The sequence below is a fragment of the Symphalangus syndactylus genome, chromosome 4 (genome assembly GCF_028878055.3).
Source record: "Symphalangus syndactylus isolate Jambi chromosome 4, NHGRI_mSymSyn1-v2.1_pri, whole genome shotgun sequence".
Classification (NCBI taxonomy): domain Eukaryota; kingdom Metazoa; phylum Chordata; class Mammalia; order Primates; family Hylobatidae; genus Symphalangus; species Symphalangus syndactylus.
In genome coordinates this window covers 93,351,637-93,370,229 of record NC_072426.2, presented here as the reverse complement: position 1 = coordinate 93,370,229, position 18,593 = coordinate 93,351,637, and the positions used below count along the sequence as shown (strand labels likewise).

The following is an 18,593-nucleotide window of genomic DNA, read 5'->3' as shown; positions in this document are numbered from 1 at the left end:
AGTTAGGATGGGGTTCTTGGGATCTTGGCAGTGTGGACCCAGGCACTAAAATTCATGTTTAGCAAGGAATTGCTGAAGAAACCAGAAGTGGAGAAAATAATAACACCCACTACATAGTAGTGTTGTGAGGATTATATGTATGAACATTTTAAAAGTGTTTAGAACATGGTGTCATGCAATAAATGCTTTGGTTTGTTTTATGGAATAGACAAACATGGTGGCACATCAGGAACCGAGGCACGTGCAAGGTGGTTCATCTCTTTATGGCATACTAAGTTATGTCACTGCTATCACTCAGAAATAAAGAAAAAGACCTGTGAACAAAAGAAAGATGACACTGATTTAGCCTTCCAAAAAAAGTGCAAGTCTGAATTTTCTTCTATTATGAGTATGATACCCATCTTGAAATATTTTTTAAAAGTCATTAGGTGTAACGCAGGGGCCATTTGGAAGGTTGGTTAGCATGTCACAATCCATCATGGCAAGCGAGATTGCTAATTTTCTTCTCTTGGGCAGAATTTGGAATGGAAATTTTCTACCAACTCTGACCTCAAATGCAAAACTTTCTAAAGGAGAAAAAGAAGTAGGTTAGTTGACCCACTTTCCTCTTAAGTTCATGCTTTAGCGGTTCCAATTAAAAAATAAAGGAATATTTTCCTTCTTGTTTTTTTCAAGGGTGCACTGGCTATCTAGTCTCAAAAAGAGACTACAAAGAAGAATGAGACTATTTTTGCTTTAGGAAAGCGTAGATGGTAATGGTGTTCCTGAAATTTTAACCGTTTCCTATCAGTTGTCTGTAGTTCTGGTGTCCACTTTACTTCCAAGCCTCGCATCCTGTATGGGGCTGTGTCTGTCTGGTGCACGAAGGTACCTTTTGGATCAGTGGCATCCCTGGGCAGAGGACATCTGACCTTTTACTTCTTGTCAGATGTACATTGGCTGGTATCTATGGGATGTGGTGGTTGGCCTCACCTGTGGGATTACACTGGCTTTTTGTGTTTTAACTAGTAATTTGGGAACACTTACTTTGTGTTGGCATTGTGTCCAGTAAACCTTGAACATCCAGTATTTCACTTACTTCCCAAACAACTCTCTGGACTGGGTAATAATGGTAGCCATTACGTACATAGTGCTTACAGTATGCTGGACCCTCTTCTAAACATTTCTCATATGTTCATTTATTTAGTCCTACGTGACATCACCATGCACTGGCTGCTCGCATTAGCCCCATTTCACAAATGAGGAAGCTGAAGCACAGAGAGGTGAAGTCAGTCTCCCCTGGTTATATTTTTAGTAAGTGGGGGAGGTGGGATTCAAACTCAGGTGATCTGGGTTCAGAATCAATGCTCTTACCCGTGATGCAGTGCAGCCTTGCTGCCATCTCACAGCTGAGGTGAAGGTTCAGTGGCTGCTCCAGGGCACACGGTGCTCTGGGGAGTCAGTTCCTTTCTAGTCCAGGTGGTCTCCTTGAGGGTGGAGAGGTGGCCATTTTCTTTAGGAGGTGCCCAGCCATCTCTGGGCTGTGGAGCCAACACTGCCCTGCCTTACTGCTAACCAGGAAAGTGTCTGCTCCTCCTGAGGCCGGTGCCACCCTCCTATAGAATTCCTGAAGAATGCCATCTGGGCTCCCATATAGTCTGCAAAGTCCTTATGCAATTAGGGTAAAACAGGGAATTGTGTGTTTCAGATTGCTGAGTTACCTAGACAGGGGCAAGAGAAGACAGACTCCCTGAGTAAAGGCATGTAAATAATTCATTTGTTGATTATTACTGTCAAGTTTGTGTTGAGTGCTAAGTACAGGGTGTGTGGTGATGAACAAAACTGGTGCCTTCCCTACCCTCATGGAACTTACATTCACTTGTGAGAAACAACAACAAAAAATTCAAATTGATGTAACCTAAAAGAGAATTTTGAGCTCATAAGACTGAAAAACCCACAGATAGGTCTAGCTTCAGGCTTTGCTTGATCCAGGGAGCTTAGGCTTTTCAGCAACCAGACTCTCTCCATCTCTCAGCTCTGTTGTTTTCTGTGTTGTTTTCATTACCAAGCAATGCATCAGCCTGAGGTTGCATGCCTGCATTCTCCCAGGCTCAAATCCAGCAGAAGAAAGGGCCTGCTTGTCTCTCAACAGCCCCAGTATTAGTCCCAATAGTCTGCTTTGTTGGGTCTGGGTTGGTCACATGTTCACTTCTGGACCAGTCACTGTGGTCAGGCAGGTGATCTGCCTTGATTAGCTAGCCCTGGGTCATATGATCATGCCTAGAGTAGGTGGGTGGAGAACACCCTATTGGAACTGCATAGACTGAGAGTACGTGTCTTCCCGAAAGGTCACAGTTCCCTTGCCAGAAGACAGCCACTGAATGATACTGGGCAGGCAAGACCAATCTGTGTCCACCACAGAGGGAAAAATAACCTGGCTTCTGCTCTAGCGAAGCTGTCAGTCTAGTCAGTGAGACTGACATTAAACAATGATGCCATAAATGTATATATCCAGTGGAGGTCAGTATTATACAGGATCTTGCCGTAGCCAGTTTCAGAAGTCATTTTACCGGGTGATACCGCTCTCTCATGAACAGCAGCATTGGTGATTAGAACCTGGCAGGTCAGCTTGGAGCAGGCATTCATAGGCATGGATATTGCCTCTTGTGCATAAATATACCTGGGACCAAGAAACTCGTCCAGTGAAACCCTTGTGTGAGCAGTTAGCCGTGGTTAAATTTCATTTGGCGTTATAAAAAAATGAAGGCATTTGAGCTCATTCATCACAATCTCTGTGGCTTTAGGATGCTTCGAGATACTGTTGAGAATGAAGAGCTTAATAATTCCAGCCTCCTTAATGATACTGTCTGGAAAGTATGGTGGTAAGAAAGGAAAGTCACAAAAATGAATGAGAAATAGCTAAGTGGTAATGGAGGTATTGTCAGCCGTTGAGGCGTAGCTGCGGTGAAAGCTTTAAGAAATATGCATGTCAGATAAATTGAGATCCATAAAAAGTGAAACATTGTGGCTGGCCTGCCTGCGTTTCTTTCTTTTGAGGGTGAAGTCCTAACTGAGAAATAAAAAGAGCTCATTTGGTTACTCAGGTTCAATTCTGAGCTAATAATTTCAGGGAATGGAATGGAGGTGGAGGGGCTGGGAACAGAACTCCGGGTTGGCCTTGAGGATTTGCTAACATACGGGTTTATGGCTCTATTATTGCAGGGTGTCTTCTGAAAGTATATTTACAATGCCCTTCCTTTCCCAGGGTGCTGCTGATTAGTGCCCATGGAATAAATATTGTAATAGTGAACATGAAGTTGTTGGCGCTATATGAGAACATCTGTATGGAATTCAGGGAGACGAATAGGGAGGCCCCACTGAGGTGGGGCCAGCGGGGTTGCAGTGGCCTGCCTGTGATAGTCAGTGCTGGCACAGAAAGGGTGAAAGCAAGCCTGGACTTGTTTGTCAGGCCAGTGTTCCTCTGCTCTTCTGCATTCCCTGCCTTTTTATCTTTACTCACTGCAGCCTGTAACCATGGGAGAGAGGGTGGCTACCCTGAAGGATCTCTGTCCCTGTGTCACAGCCCTGTCCTGTTCTACAGAGGCCCAGCCGGGAGTGCTATGGTCAGTATGGCAGCCTCAGGTGCTTGGGCCCAGAGGAGCTCTGGACACCTGCAGATGGGCCCAAATGTGTCTCTCCTGAAGTCTCCATCAAGGCCCCCAATCTAAATGCTGGGCTTCTGCCTCAGTTCCCTTAATTATAACTCTGTTCACTTCTGCCACTGACTCTTGGACTTCGTGGCTTAGGCCAAGGCCTGGTTGCAGCAGCCACTGTGGTCCTATCATCCATTATCCTTCTGGGATTGTTTCACTTAATATGGCCAATAACTGTGGGTGATACTAATGCAATTCCATCTGACCACTTAGGAGAGATTTACTTGTTCAAGATCAGGCCATAATGATAGAGAGATGATTGGAAATTGCTTTGTTTGGCTTTAGCACCAGCTTTCAACATGATAGTATACTTAATCTCTTAGTCATTGGGGATGGATCTACCCAAACTGAAAAGACTCTGTCGTGGAGTCTGGGCACACTTCGTTTTGCAGATGTTTGCAGCCACTCCTTACCCTCCACATCAGGCTTCTTTGGGCATTGCTTCTTGAACTGTGGTCAGCCTTAAAATTGGTTAGGGCTTGGAAATGATATCTTGGCTCATTCAAAACAGCAGTCTGCTGAGAGACTTCAGTAGGCTTTGTGGCAGGAACAGGTTATACAAATCCACACCTTGCCCACACATTTTCCAGGTCATCGTGCATGGAAGGCTGATATGGTTGGGCTCTGTGTTCCCACCCAAATCTCATGTTGAATTGTAATTCCCAATGTTGGGAGAGGGACCTGGTGGAAGGTGATTGGATCATGGGGTCAGTTCCCCCCTTGCTGTTCTCATGATAATGAGTGAGTTCTCATGAGATCTGGTTGTTTAAAAGTGTGTGGTACCTTCCTTTTCACTCTCTCCTGCCCCCATGTGAAGATGTGCTTGCTTCCCCTTCACCCTTCCACCATGATTATAAGTTTCCTGAGGCCTCTCAGCCATGAAGGTCATGGAAAATGGCCATGCTTCCTGTACAGCCTGTGGAATTGAGAGTCAATTAAACCTCTTTTCTTCACAAATTACCCATTCTCAGGTAGTCTTTATCGTAGTGTGAGAACAGATCAATACAAAGGCTCTGGATGTAGAATCTGGATGTGGGTTGTACCTGGGGAGGACAGGTTGCCTACTGTCTAATAAGAGTACAAGCCTTGTGAATATGACTGACTTAAAAGAATGCTGCACCCCTATCCCGGCTCTGCCATTTATTAGCTACGAGACCTTGGCAAGTAACTCAGTCTCTCTTAGCCTGATTTTTCACTCTACGAAAATGGGGAAAATAAAAGTATCTACCTCAAAGGATCATTACAAGGATTGAATGAGCTAGGGCTTATCAAGCTCTCAGCACAGTGGTTAACATAATGCCAGGATTCCATAAATGCTAGTTATGGGATTGTAATTCTAATTACTCAGTGATTTATTCAACACTCTTTATTGAGGGCCTAAGTTCCAGACACTGTTCTGGACTGAAAATATAGTAGGGGAAAAACCCACAAAATTCTTGTTCTCATAGATCTTATGTTTGCAAAATTTTGATAATTTTTAAGTAAACTCTTATGGAAGCCATGTTTCTTGCATCAATTATACCATACACTACAGTTTTCTTGTTCTATAACTTTTCTTTTTATTCAGTTATCAACATTTTTAAGAGATTAATGGTCTATGTCCATGTAAGTGGTTCTCAACAGGGTGACTGTGCCACCAGGGGACATTTGACAATATCTGAAGACACATTTGATTATCATAACTGGGAGTTGCTTTTGGCATCTAGCGGGTAAAGGCCAGAGATGCTGCTAAACATCCTGCAGTGCACAAGGCAGCCCCCCCGGACAGGCAAAATGTCAGCAGTGTTGAGAAACTATGTCTGTATTTTTATCTACATCTCCTTCAGACTTAAATTTTTTTCTAGGAGGTAGTGCAACAGATGGAGCTTCTTATTTACTTGTTTTTATAAGTGATCTCATTTTACTTTGGGCCTACATTTCCTGTTGATGACTAAAAATAAATAACTTAAAATTTCCCATTAAAGATAATCCTATCTCTGGTGTAAGAGTCTCAGTTTAACTGTGATTTTCTAGCAAATATTCAGTCATTTTAAGCTCAGAGTTCTGCTTCTCCTTGCTTGATGGGTCTCTCCAATGTCATTTCCCTTCGTCAAATGTCATCTGGGTATAGGGAGAGCTCACGGCCTTGGGAGGATGCCAAAGAAAGGCCCTGGTCAGTGGCTCATCCATGGGCCTTGTCCTGTTTTAGCACATCTACTGCTGATGGTCCACAGCTGGTGGAAGGATGGTCTGATCTCCAGCACAGCGGGGGTCTGAGGATCCCCTTCCCTGCACTGATCATCCCCTAAACATGACCTGGCCCTACCTTGACTCTTTCTGAGGTCTCTTTGCTATATAGCTGGGATTACAGGTGTACACTACCACGCCTGGTTAATTTTTGTATTTTTAGTAGAGATGGGGTTTCACCATGTTGATCAGGCTGGTCTCAATCTCGTGACCTCATGATCCTCCCACCTCAGCCTCCCAAAGTGCTGGGATTACAGTTGTGAGCCACCGCGCCCAACTGAATCTTGCCTCTTTTCTTGTGGCCACTTGGGGAGCTGGACCATTTTTAATTATTTCTACCTTTTAAGAAGTCCTAAGTGCTGAGAGTTGAGTTCATCAGCCATCCTTCTCCTGCCCACCCCCATGGCCTATTATCATCAGAAGACACAGGCTATTTCTTATTAATTTACTTATTCTCCTTCATTTTCATTCCCTTTCCTCTCCAATAAGCAGCTATTCTGATAGGCTTCACATGTATCTGTTGAAAGGGTTCTTATATATACATTGTGTATATATCACCTATAGGGAAGTTGTTCTGCTCCTTACTTACTTTTCCACATGATGATGTCGTATGTGATTTGACCTTGATGATTTTCTTTGGCTAAGTTTTACATGAAATTAGTTTTCCTGAATTTTTCTAGTTAAACAAGGGCCAGGAAAGTATTTCTAACTCCATGGAGCTGCTGCTTGTGTAGTTTTTGTGTAGTGTTCCCAAACAGGGCAGCTTGCTTTCTGCTCTCCAGGCTCTTTCCCTTCTCCATGGGTCTATACTTTCTGTTTCTTTCGTCTATTTGCCTGTATTTTGCTCAATTTTGATTTCACTCACAGTGGTGGCAGGTGGCCCTGGAGGGTCTCACGGTGGGCTCCTTGCACTCACCCAGGGTTGGGGAGGGCAGAACTCTCCCTAGTTTCAGCTGCTACTCTCAGTTGGTCTCCTGCTTTCCAGTGAATTCTGTTGACTGCTCTTGCATCCATTAGCCACCCTCATTGTTTATTTCTTCTTTCTCCTGTATAGACATTGGTATCATGAAGGTCTTGTGTTAGTGGTTTATTCCTACCCCCATTTGTATTTGGGGTTTTCTCGGCCCATTTGAGCTGTTATAGCAAAATACCTGAGACTGGATAATTTTATTTATTTTATTTATTTATTTATTTTTTTTTTGATATGGAGTCTCACTCTGTTGCCCAGGTTGGAGTGCAGTGGCATGATCTCAGCTTACTGCAACCTCCTCTCCTGGGTTCAAGCGATTCTCCTGCTTCAGCCTCCCGAGTAGCTGGGATTACAGGCATGTGCCACCACACCTGGCTAATTTTTGTATTTTTAGTAGAGATGGAGTTTTGCCATGTTGGCCAGGTTTGTCTTGAACTCCTGACCTCAGGCAATCCGCCTGCCTCGGCCTCCCAGAGTGCTGGGATTACAGGTGTGAGCCACCGTGCCTGGCCAAAACTGAATAATTGATAAAGAACAGAAATTTATTGCCTTACAGTTCTGGAGGCTGGGAAGTCCAAGATCAAGGCATAGGCAGGTTTGGTGTCTGTGAGGGCTCAGTCTTCGCTTTGAAGATGGCAACTTGAATGCTGTGTTCCCTCACAGCATAAAGGTAGAAGAGAATGAACCTGCTGCTTCATAAGGAGCCTAATTCCACCCATGAGCCCTCCATCCTCACTACTTAATTATCACCTAAAGACCCCTTCTGTTAACACTATTATGTTGGTGATTAAATGTCAACATTTGAATTTTTGTGGACACAGGCCATAGTAAGGCTCGTGGGGATATCTCATGACCTAATTTTATTATAAACCTAGTCTATGGACTTCTGGTTTTGTTCTTTAGTTGCACTGCCTGTTCTTATTTGGAGATTTGGAGAGATTTTAAAATGATGTTGCTGCCCCTGAAGCCATCTTCCCAGAATCTACTCCCCTTACCCCATACTTACCTATATTTACATGAATTGTGTGGTGCTTTAAATATCATTTGTGTCTACTTATCTCACTGAGCACCATGCCATTAGATGCATGCTGTGTGTGGCTCTGTTGTATTATTTCCAACTGCTGCACAGTACTCCACTGGGTGTATCCACCTAATTTCACTGATCTGCTCCCCAAGTCATGGAAACCCAGATTGCCTGCAATTAATCACTGACTTCCTTGCACTGGATCCTTATGGACCTGTGCAGTGTCTTTCAGCAGTGGAGTTGTTGGGCTGGAGGGTGCATGTGTACTTATTTAACTAGGGGGGCTGATGGCTCTCCAGAAGGTTGATCTAGTTTCTACTCCCCCAGCCATATATGAGGGTTGCTCTACCTGTGCACTCCAAATCCCACTCTAGAATGTGGCAGAACTCCTGGATCCCCTCCATTCCTCACTGGAACTTGGTGAGGCTGGGAATCACCATCTTTAGACTTCTCTCTCTACACATACCATTTCTGCTTAGCTGTGGCTACATTATGCAGGCACAGGGTAATTGCTAGACTCTTCAACAGAAACTGGGGTACAGGACATCCTGCTTTCAGCTACCTTCTCAGACTTTCTGGGGTGTGGGTTGCAGAAGAGGGATTAAGGACAGCTCCTCCTGTTCTTCTCTGCCTCTTCCCAGCTGTAGCCTAGAAAAAGCTCTTTCCTTCTCTTTCCTGTGTGGCAGGGACTTTCATAGGACCTATCCTATATCCCCTCTAGAATAGGTCTATAAAACTCTATGTTCAGATCTCCAAGTATTGCTCTGAATATAGAGGGAGTTTCTAGAATGTGAGAGTCACTTTTTATATCTCTGCCATTCCTGGCTTGCAAGACTACTGACTTTCTAGCCCAGAGTCTCAAACCTGGCTACATATTGGAATCAACTGAGAATGTTTTCAACCAAATTGATGTAACCCAAATGAATTAACCAAACTCGCTCTAAGTGGGACCTGGGCATCAGCCAAGGCTGAGAACCATACTTCAGGGACACAAGACAACCAGCATGGAAATTGAGAACTGATTAGTGACTCTGTTGTTCTAGGTGGTAACCTGCCCTGCCTCCAAAGGACATTGACCAATTTTGAATGAATGCCATAGCCGTAATGTGTGAGAAGCTGCAGAACAACAGTATTAAAATATTTTTAATATTAAGTATTGAATATTTACCATATATGTATATACATATGTGAAGGGCATAAAGAAAGCTTAAGTGGGAACAGCACCAAATCCTAAAGCCCTCACCTGTGTGCTTCTCTCCATTGTAACCTCTCTTTAACAGATATGATCCCTATGCTGAATATTTTGTCCATTATTTCTTTGCTTCATTTATTGCTATATATTAATCTCCAAATGTTTAGCATTGTGAGCTTTTCAACCTAATATAAATGGAGTCACAGCGTATTTATTTTTCAGCTATTTGCTTTCCTCATGCTTCATTGAAAACATTTTTTTTTCTCATTCCATTTTTCCACCTCTATTATTTGGAGATTTTACCATTCTCAATGTCTATCTTCCAGTGGTTAATTTAGACGATTTAATATGTACACTTAGCAGATTCTAAAGTTAATGCGGCTATCCCTTGGTTTCTTTGGGGGATTGGTTCCAGGAACCCCTGTGGATACCAAGATATGCAGATGCTTAAGTTCTTTATGTAAAATGGCATAACATTTGCATATAACATATGCACATCCTCCTACACTTTAAATTATTTCTAGATGACTTATAATACCTAATATGATGTAAATGCTATGTAAATGGTTGTAATGTATTCTTTTTATTTGTATTTTTAAAATTGTTTTCTTGTTTTTTATTCATTTTTGGTTTTGAATTTTTTTTTTTTTTTTTTTTTTTTTTTTTTTTAAGACAGAATCTCACTCTGTCGCCCAGGCAGGGGTGCAGTGGTGTGATCTCGTCTCACTGCAGTCTCTACCTCCCGGGTTCAAGCAATTCTCCTGCCTCAGCCTCCCGAGTAGCTGAGACAACAGGCCTGCACCACCATGCTTGGCTAATTTTTGTATTTTTTTTGCAAAGATGGGGTTTCACCATGTTGATCAGGCTGGTCTCAATCTCCTGACCTCAAGTGATCTGCCCACCTCAGCCTCCCAAAGTGCTGGGATTACAGGTGTGAGCCACCATGCCCGGCCTGTTTTTGAATATTTTTGATCTGTACTTGGTTGAATCTGCAGATGCAGAGCCCACAGACATGAAGGGCTGACTCTATATATCTTTACCCTCTCCCTAAACAGAATTTTGAAACTCCTACTCCCTACTGCTAAGATATTGTCTAGTATTATAGTTCTATCTTTTTCAAAACCTCAAATTATCCATTATTATTATTGTCTTGTAAGTCAACTTTTTTAGATTGACCTACAGTATCTGTGCTCATCGTTTGTTCTGGTATCTTGGATTTTCTACCCAGGATAATTTTTTTTTTCTTCCTGAAGTACATCCTTTAGAATTTCCTTTAGAAATCAACCAGCTCAACTTATTTTCTGAAGATTTTTTATTTTGTCCTTTTCCTTCAAAGTTAGTTTCATTAAACACAGTTATTTTTCTCTCAGCATACTGAAACTTTTATTCCATTGTTCTCTGGCTTTTATGGTTGCAACTGAGAAGTCTGCTGTAAGGCTAATTATTTATTCTTTGTAGTGATTTGCGTTTTCTCTCTGGTTGACAAAAGAAGAATTGAATATCTTTGCATAGTTTTATAGTATGTGTCTGTGATAATTGTTAGCTATTCACTCTTAAAATATTGCCTCCTCTCCTCTCCTGTGGGACTCGGATTCTGTATATGTTAGACTTCCCATTCCATCTGCCATGTGTCTTAACCTCCTGAGATTTAGATTAAGCTTCTCTCATGTTAGATTTATATAAATGCCCCATGGATGTGTCATTCCTGGTCTTCACTCTGACTTTTCACTCATCTTGTCCCTTCTCTCCCTCACACCTCATTACTACTCCTCCCTGCTTACACAGAATCTATCCAGCCTTCAAGGCCCACCTCACATTCCCCATTCAGTGCCTCCACAGAGCCTTCTCTGATTTCTCAACCTCTTCCTTCTTGTTTATTTCACAGCATTTACCATCCTTTGCATGAGACAATATTGTATAGAACAGAGAGAGCTCCGGACTTGGAGTCCGAGGACCTGAGTTCAGATCTGCCTCCACCACTTAATAGATTCTCTGTGACTATTAAGCTCTGTGACTTTGGGTGAATCCTTTCTTTTCCTGACATTCAGTGTCCTCAGTTGTGAACTGGTGATGACAGGGTTGGTAGGAAGACCAAAGGAGAAGGGTCACAGAGGCCCCAGATGGTGCCCAGTGCTGGCTGTGACATAAGTGTCTCACAGGAGCCTCAGTGTGTCTTTTAACCTCTATGCCTCAAAATGGAAGCCATTTCTGGGAGGGCAGGGGTCAGAGAGCCAGATATCAATGGTACACTGTGAAATGTAGCCATGAAGCAATTCTTAAGTGAGGAAGCCCTCACTGAGCTGAAATCCTTGGCTCTGAACCATAATCCTTCAATCCATTTTCCACACTTGAACATTCTTGTATCTTTCTTCTGTATAGGAAACATCAGTGGCTGTCCACTGCCCTCAGAATTAATCCTTTCAATGGTATGGAGAGCCCTTTGGAGCTTGACTGCTGCCTATCATACACCTCTGGCCACTGCCCAGCTCCCACCTTAGCCCTCCCTCCAGCCACAAAGAGCCACGTGCTAATGACTTTTGCAATCTTCTCTCCTTGCCTTGCCCCCTCTTGTCCCTTTCTGGACTCAGTCTAACCATCACTTCTGCCGCTGGGCTCCAGAACTGGGTGGGGTGCCTCCCCTAGGTGCAGCCACAGTGCCTGAGCCAATAGCTTATGTGGCCTTTATCACCATTGCTCACAGTTAGCCTTGTATTTATTTATTTATTTATTTATTTTATTTTATTTTTTTTGAGACGGAGTCTCGCTCTGTGGCCCAGGCTGGAGTGCAGTGGCGCAATCTTGGCTCACTGCAAGCTCCGCCTCCCGGGTTCACGCCATTCTCCTGCCTCAGCCTCTCCGAGTAGCTGGGACTACAGGCGCCCACCACCACGCCCGGCTAATTTTTTTTTTTGTATTTTTAGTAGAGACAGGGTTTCATCATGGTCTCGATCTCCTGACCTCATGATCCGCCTGCCTCGGCCTCCCAAAGTGCTGGGATTACAAGCGTGAGCCACCGCGCCCGGCCAGCCTTGTATTTTTATATTAAAAAATTCCCATCAATCTTCATATCTGTCCAGAGTCAGAGCTTCTAGAAGGCAAGAACTGTGTCTCATTCACTGCTGACTCCCAGGTGCCCAATTTGGGGCCCGGCTTCTAGATGGTGCTTCATACATATTTATTAAAGGGAGGAAGGAGAAAAGGAAGGAAGCGGGGAGAGAAAATGTTCCTGGAAACTATAGGAAAAACAATGTTTACCATTGTCTGGGAATGAGAACTGGCTCAGAATCAATCTTCAGTTGCATTCTCCAATATTCATTCTAAAATTGTCACCCTGGAGCGTTGGCTGGTTAGGATGCATGCCTTAGCCAGGCCCAGTCATTAGCAGAGTGAGGAAGTTTCAAGGATTGGGACAGTATGCTAGCTCCCCAGCTGGAAGGGATGAGGTAGGGCCTTCCCCTGTTTCCTCAGCCAGGAGGTTGTAGAGTGCTCAGAAGAAGCAGAGGTGGGTGATGATTCATGCTTATTTCCCAGACACTCTGCAGTTGGCTGAGAGGCAATCCAGGGGGAGAGAGAGATGAGAGGGTGATATGGTTTTGCTGTGTCCCCACCCAAATTTCATCTCGAATTCCCATGCATTCAGGAGTGACCCAGTGGGAGGTAACTGAGTAATGGCAGCAGGTCTTTCCTGTGCTATTCTTGTGACAGCAAATAAGTCTCATGAGGTCTGATGGTATTATAAGGCGGAGGTTCCCTACAGAAGCTCCTCTCTTTGCCTGCTGCTATCCACGTAAGATGTGAGTTGCTCCTCCTTGCCTTCCGCCATGATTGTGAGGCCTCCCCAGCCATGTGGAACTGTAGGTTCGATAAACTTTTTAAAATTGCCTAGTCTCAAGTAGGTCTTTATCAGGAGCGTGAAAACGGACTTATACAGAGGGCAAAGCGAATGGGGAAGGAAAATATAACTTCTCCTTGCAAGCATCCTACACTAATTCTCTTAAGGGGTTGGGTTTTCTATGGAACGCTGTTTGCTATCCTGAACTATGAGGTTATATTACCTTTGGTTTTGTGCCAAATTGCAATTTTGATTTCTAGGCAAATGTATTAGGCCATTGTTGCATTGCTATAAAGAAATACCCTCTGGGCGCAGTGGCTCATGCCTGTAGTCCCAGCACTTTGGGAGGCTGAGGCGGGTGGATCATGAGGTCAGGAGTTTGAGACCAGCTTGACCAACATGGTGAAAGCCCATCTCTACTAAAAATACAAAAATTAGCCAGACATGGTGGTGCATGCCTGTAATCCCAGCTACTCAGGAGCCTGAGGCAGGAGAGTTGCTTGAATCTGGGAGGCGGAGGTTGCAGTGAGCCGAGATCATGCCACTGCACCCCAGCCTGCGTGACAGAGTGAGACTCTATCTCAAAAAAAAAAAAAAAAAAGAAATACCCAAGACTTGGTAACTTACTAATATATAGAAAAGAGGTTTAATAGACTCCCAGTTCTATAGGCTGTACAGGAAGTATGGCCCTAGCATCTGCTTGGCTTCCAGTGAGGCCTCAGGAAGCTTCCAATCCATGATGGAAGGCAAAGGGGAAGCCGGCATATCACATGGCGAGAGGGGGTGCAAGAGAGAGAGAGAGTGAGGGGGAAGATCTTACAGACTTTTAAACAACCAGATCTCACAAGAACTCACTCACTATCCTGAGGTAATCCTGATGCTAATCAAGGGGATGGTGCTAAACCATTCATGAGAAATCACCTCCCACTAGCCCCACCTCCAACACTGCAGATTACAATTCAACATGAGATTTAGAGGGGACAAACATCCAAACTATATCAGCAATATCAAAGAGGAGGCAGAATTCACAGAGACCTGGACAGTCTCCCAGAAATGGCCCAGCTAAGTTTATGGTGCAGGCTGGGGCCCCTTAGAAGGAAGTCACCTTCAGCAGCCCATGTTTGAGAGAATTGAGTGTGTGTGTGTCAGGGGTTGTGGGGTGGACACAGCCTGACAGTCCTATGACCACTGCAGCTACCAGCACCAGACAGTCTGCAGCACTAACACATGTGTAGAATATTTAGTGCATCCAATGCAGCTAGTTATATTGTATTAGATATTTATTGTGATTTTTTAAACACTGTGCTAAACATATTCATGCATTAACTTATTAATTCTCAAACAGCCTTAAGATGTAGCTATTAATATCACTACCACTTAATAGATGAGGACATCAAACTCGGTTTCAGAGAGGTTGAACTCACCTGCTCTCAAGGCCACCCATGGAACAAGTCTCTAGGCTATGATTTGTGTCTGTGCTCTTGATCACTGCTGCAGAATCCCTGCCAATGTCCCAGGCATGGAGGATGTAAAGATGAGGTGTCTGTGTCTGTCAGGTCTTCTGTGAAGCAGAAGAGGAAAGATTGATTGGAGGAAATGCCTGTGAAGGACAAAGGGGGAGGGTGCTGGAGAAGGTGGAGAGTCTTCAGAACATGGTACACATCTGACACCTGTGGAGGGAGAGAGGGGAGAAGGATGATTGGTAAGTGAGCCTGCTCCTGGAGTACAGCTCAGAGAAAAATCTTGGCCAGGCTGATCGAGAGCCCCAGAGCAAAGACTGCCTGCTAGAGGAGTCCTGCCTTGGATACGAATGGTGGCTCTAGTACCCCTGTGCCCTGCCCTTGGCTGGAAGCATCCTGGGGAGAACATGAGTCCATGGACGATCCTGAAAGGCACAATGCTGCTCCCAGCAACAGGTCTCTGTCTTGGAGGGAGGCCTGGGCAGCTTGCTCCTATGGCAGCCACAGGCCCCAGCCTTGAGTGGCTTACAGCCTATTTATAATCTACTGTGAGGTTTTGGCAGGATGTCGTGAAAACCCAAATGTGGGAAATCCAAGACAGTCTCCTGGGAGATAAAGGATTTCCTGATCAGCTGAGCAGGTTGCACACTGAACTGGGGGACCTGAGGGGTGAGGATAGTTGGGGAGAACAGAAGATTGATGTGCAGGCACTGCCTTTCCCAATCAAGCTGTAAGCTTTGTGGTTTTGGCCCAGAGAGGCACATTTTTCTAATTCAGTTACTCAGGTCATCTTTTCCTAACTTGCACAAAGGTAGAGTGTAGGCTGCCCATAGCCCATGATTCTGGGGAGAGAAGAGGATGGGGCTTTCAATGAGGAGTCAGGGTCAGCTGGAGTGAAGGAGGCTGGGATGTGGCCTCAGTCCGAGGTCGGCTTGGGGGAGCAGCCAGTACCGAACAGTGCAATGAGCCCAGAGGGGTAGGATGAGGCGGGGCATAGAGCCTGCTCTCTGCTGTGCCTGAGCCTGGGCTCTGCTGGAAGTCAGGGGAAGCTGCTCAAGGGTTTTAGGTGGGTGAGACACATGACGTCGTCACTTTGGTATTACTGGTCATTTTGGCATGTTGAAAGTCAAGTCCCCAAAATAACATGTGTTGGTAAATGTTTGAGGAAAGAGACCCCTTGCACATTCTCTTAAAGCATGAAAATACTTACAAATTAAAATAGAAGTACCCCATAATCTCAGCAACCCCATTACTGGGTATTTATTCAAAGGATATGAAATCAGTATGTCGAAGACATATCTATACTGCCATGTTGATTGTAGCATTATTCACAATAGGCAAGATAGGGAATCAATGGAAGTATTTGTTTATTTATTAATTTATTTTTGAAATAGGGCCTTGCTCTGTTGTCCAGGCTAGAGTGTAGTGGCGTGATCATAGCTCACTGCAGCCTTGAATTCCTAGGCTCATGTGATTCTCTCACCTCAGCCTCCTGAGTAGCTGGGACCACAGGCATGTGCCACCATGCCCAACTAATTTTTTGTATTTTTGTAGATTCAGGGCCTTGCTATGTTGCCCAGGCTGGTTTTGAATTCCTGGGCTCAAGCGAACCTCCCACCTTGGCCCCCTAAAGTGCTGGTATTATAGGCATGAGCCACCACACCAGGCCCAACCTAAGTGTCTATTAACAGTTGAATGGATAAAGAGATGTGGTGTATGTGCACAATGGAATAGTATTTGGCCTTTAAAAAGAGTGAAATCATGTCATTTGTGACAACATGGATGAACCTAGAGGACATTATGCTAAGTGAAATAAGTCAGGCACAGAAAGACAAATACCTTATGATCTCACTTATATGTGGAATCTAAAAACATTGAACTTCCAGAAGCAGAAAGTGGAATGGTGGTTACCAGGGGCTGGGAGAGGCAGGCACTGGGGAGATGTTGGTCAAAGGACATAAAATTTCATTTAGACAGGAGGAATAAGTTCAAGAGATCTGTTGTACAGCATGGTAACTACAATTAATGATATATTGTATACTTGAAAATTGCCAAGAGAGTTTTTGTTTGTTTATTTGAGACAGGGTCTTGCTCTGTCACCCAGGCTAGAGTACAGTAGCATGATCACAGATCACTGCAGCCTTGAACTCCTGAGTGCAAATGATCTTCTTGCCTCAGCCTTCCAAGTAGGTGTAGCATCGTCATGCCCAAGTTATTTTTAAATTTTTTGTGGAGATAGTTGTCTCCACAAAAAGTGTGGAGACAACATGGGCTATGTTGCCTAGGCTGGTCTTGAACTACTGGGCTCAGGTGATCCTCCCACCTCAGTCTCCCAAAGTGCTGAGATTACAGGTGTGAGCTACTGTACCCAGCCAAGAGGGTAGATTTTTAAGTGTTCTCACCACGGAAAATATGTGAGGTAAAACATATGTTAATCTTAAGTAGATTGATTTAGCCGTCCCACAGTGCATACATATATCAAAATGTCATGTACACCATAAATATATATAATTTTTATTCATCAATGAAAAAGTAATAAACGTTACAATAAAGATACTTGTTTAAAATAAAAAAAAGTAGAATCGTATTTAATTTGACTGTAGTCTCCCACCCTAGTAACACTCCCCTCCTCTCCAACCCTAGCCCCGCTACCATATCAGCTTGAGGTGCTTGGAGTGGGGATGAGGGTGACATCTTCTGGTCCTTCTTCCTCCTAGGCCCTGGCCCCACCTCTGGCCCCCCTTACTTATCTCCCTGCTGCAGCCTCTTAAAAGAGGGCCCAGGTGTTCTGGTGTTGGGGCAGGGAGGTAGGTGAAGGACAGTGCCAAGTTTTGAGGGATCCTGGACTTTCCCTTCCGGTCCTCTTTTGGCTGTCCCTACTTTTTTGCATGAAGCCCCCAAGGCCTTCTGGGGGGAAGCAGCGGGGTGCATCCTCCCTCTTGCATGGGCCAGTGTTTATTTTTCAGGTGCCCTGTGGCGAAAGGGCTCCTCACTTCGTTCCTTGTCTTACTCTTCCTCCTTTTCTGCTTCTAGAGCTTTGCTGGGGAGGGGTGGCTGGCTTGGATGCCTCTTGCTGTAAATCCTGGGCAAGGAGGAAATTGGTGGCCCCTGGTTGCGCCAGTTGTCTTTTAAGGGTGGAGCATTTGGGAATGTGGTTGCCTCTGTGTCCTCTGCCTTGGGCACAAGGGAAGTCTTGAATGTGCCCTGTGAGGCAGGAGAGTGATGGGAGGGGAGCCTGACTGCGGCTCGCTTGGGAGTGGCTTCGGGGATTGGGGAGAAGTCACAGGTGTGCAGAGCCTCTCAGGGTCATGGAGATGGGCAGCCCAGCCACTCTATCCCCATGCCTATCACTGACAGTGTGGAAAGGGTAAGTCCATGGGTGAGCAAAGGGACAATGTGTTGCAATTCACCTCTCCTCCAGTATAACAGATGCTAACAGGGTCCAGCATCTCCACAGCTATTCTCCATGTATGAAATGAGTTTGAGTACTTTATTCAACTTGAAAGTCATAACATACCTTTTAAGTATTTGGGTTATGATCATCTAAATGTCAAAGGACACTGGAGACCTTGAGGGCTTGGCTGAAAATTCCATAGCCAGGTTGGCAGAGGTCAGGGGTGGGGGTAATCCAGGTCTTCTGGCTTCCCCTCCTCTTCCCACCTACTTGCCTCTGGAACCTGTTCTACATCACCCCTCCTATATCACCCAGATGACAGCAGCTCCCTGAGAGCATTTCAGGGGATTGCTACCAGCATATCAACGACTCCAAGGCCAACCAGAATTCCACATTGTGATGGAACCGCATTGTGTAGGACTGCAAGTCCTTAGAAAGTTTTGATCTTTGAGCTGAAGTGAAGCTTGATTCTATGCCCCTATTAAGAAACTTTTTGCCTGGTGTCCACAGGTATTTGGAAGAAGTCTTTTTACTTTTTAAGGGAAAACCCTATTTTTAGGTGCTTATTTATGGTACTAGAGAAATAAGTGAGTTAGTCATCAACAGCCATTCTGGACTAGTCTTTAAAGCAGGCCTCTTAAGGATTTTCACAAGCCTGCTGACTTATATTTATAATCAATAATGCTATAATCACAGCTCACTACTAATTCCTTGCTTACCCAATTAATCAAAATCACTGTGGCTCAATGTGGAGGAAAGCATGCTCAACTTAGGTCCTAGTAGAAACTCTGCCCCCAGGCTCA

At 44.5% G+C, this 18,593-nt stretch overlaps 1 protein-coding gene and 1 long non-coding RNA gene across 9 annotated transcripts in view; one reads left to right on the top strand and one right to left on the bottom strand.

Moving 5' to 3' along the window:
* SH2D4B (SH2 domain containing 4B) overlaps positions 1–18,593 on the top strand; it is a 124,896-nt gene that overhangs the window by 94,036 nt on the left and 12,267 nt on the right. The window lies entirely within an intron of this gene.
* Positions 118–18,050, bottom strand: LOC129480948 (uncharacterized). The gene is made up of 5 exons (XR_008657196.2): positions 17,914–18,050; positions 14,361–14,606; positions 6,835–6,964; positions 1,354–1,700; positions 118–314 (listed from the first exon to the last, which is right to left on the bottom strand). It is a non-coding gene; the product is annotated as an uncharacterized lncRNA (long non-coding RNA).